We start from the raw sequence: 2005 nt of genomic DNA, 5'->3' as shown, positions 1-2005 counted from the left end.
GTTTTAAAGTGTTCTGTCTCCATGGCAACAACATGGTGGAGATAGTTGAAGAGTGGTCTATGAAACATGCCTTGCCCTTTCCAATGCCTGTCAACATGAGCTCACAGATACCATCTCTTGCTACGGAGAAGCAAGCACTTTACCACTGCTGAACAGGAGCTGAGAAGCAGAGAAAGAAGGAAATGTCTGAACCACACTGCACCTAATTGACTCCTCTCTTATCCTCTTACCCTGTATATGCCATTGAATTTCGCTTAACGAAAAGCAATTAAATTTGATATATTGTCAAGTGGACAGTCCAAGGACTGGTTCTCAGTCCACCATTTGAGTTTCCGTTGTGTACCAAACACTGTGTTCTTTACAAACACCCTACCACTGCCAGTAAGTAATTGTTAAACAAATGACTTTAAGGTCACTAGTGATTAATACTCTTTTCTTGATATCACTCTCCATTCCAGAACACAACAGGAATTCAGAGTGGAAAGCCAAATCACTATTTCCTGCTGCACACAGTGGGGCATAGCTTAACCCCATTTATGCTCAGAACAGGAGCTGAGCCAGGTACCCAGTAGGATAACTTGGGCAGTTAACAAGTGAATGTAACCATTTGCCCCTCCCATGACTCTTCTTAAGTGTTGAAAGCATGTTCAGACTTGGAATTTTAAAAACTCAAATGAAACACTTTGTTTGACTTAGCTCCTCAGTAGTTATTACATATGGGTGCAAATACCCCTATTGAAATCTCTCTAGGGGAAACACAAGTATTGGTGGACTTGTTGCCCTCTCGCCTTTACCTATAAATGAAACCTATCACCTAGTAGGCCATTAGTTTTTATCTATCTATCTATCTATCTATTTGATCACAAGATCCAAACTCAGGGCCTTCTTCTTTATTAACTGACCACTTGAACCATTCCTCCAGACTGGACTGGATTTAAACTTCAGTCCTCCAGAATCTCAAACTTCTGAGTAGCTAGGATTGTCTAGCTTGCTTATTTGTTATTTATTTATATTTACTCATAAATGGTACTGGAGAAGTGAACCTAGAGCTTCACACATGCAACACAAGTGCTCTACCACACACACACACACACACACACACACATATATAAAATTTGCTTTTGCAATAGAGTTTCACTAACTGCTAAGGTGGGCCTCTAACACTTAATTCTCCTACCTCTACTTCTTCAGCAGCTGGGATAAGCGTAACCTATTTCTACTCTCTTTTCTCTTCCTTCCCTCCTTCCTTCCTACAGTATGGGGTTTGAACTGAGGTCCGCAAGCTTACTCAGCTTTCTTGCTTGGCTAGCATTCTACCATTTGAGCCATGCCTCTAGCACAGCTTTTTGCTGGTTATTTTGGAGATGGAGTCTAACGGACTTTGTCACCAGCGTGGTTTCAAACTGTGATACTCTAGATCTCGGTCTGCTGCATAACTAGAATTGCATGAGTCATTGGAGCCTAACTTTCTGTAATTTTTTTTGAAAGCAGGATCCTTTTAAAAGCTCTGCTAACTCAATCTTAATGCAAGAGAGGTGCAGCATAGTTTATTTCTCAATATACATAGTCTATTAATAGCAATGATAAAAACAAAGAGACCAGAAAGGAAGCTGAATTCATGCTTCATATATTAGTAGCAGTGAATGCAATCCTACTCTTCCTTGCCCACACCCAAGGGCTTGCACTAACCAAAGTCTTAGCTTCCTCTCCTTTATTTATAGTAAGAGTTCATCAATCTCTATTAGACAGGCATTTGCAATTAAATTTTCCCTAAGGACCCCTCCCAGTTTCTTATCACTTCCCTTAGCGTAATTTTACTGAACTTTTAAGTATTCGGTAACTCAAAAATACAAGTTTTTTTGGATTATAATGGTAAATCAAACTTCCCCTTCTTATTCTGGCAATTTTAGTCCTATCCTTTAAGAACTCTAGTTCTAAAACATAGGATGAAAACAATTATGTGTAGTTAACATCTACTGAACACTTTGGCTAAGCACCACACACA

The sequence above is a fragment of the Megascapheus bottae genome, chromosome 21 (genome assembly GCF_031878675.1).
Source record: "Megascapheus bottae isolate mThoBot1 chromosome 21, mThoBot2.hap1, whole genome shotgun sequence".
Taxonomy (NCBI): Eukaryota; Metazoa; Chordata; class Mammalia; order Rodentia; family Geomyidae; genus Megascapheus; species Megascapheus bottae.
This window is presented reverse-complemented; position numbering follows the sequence as displayed.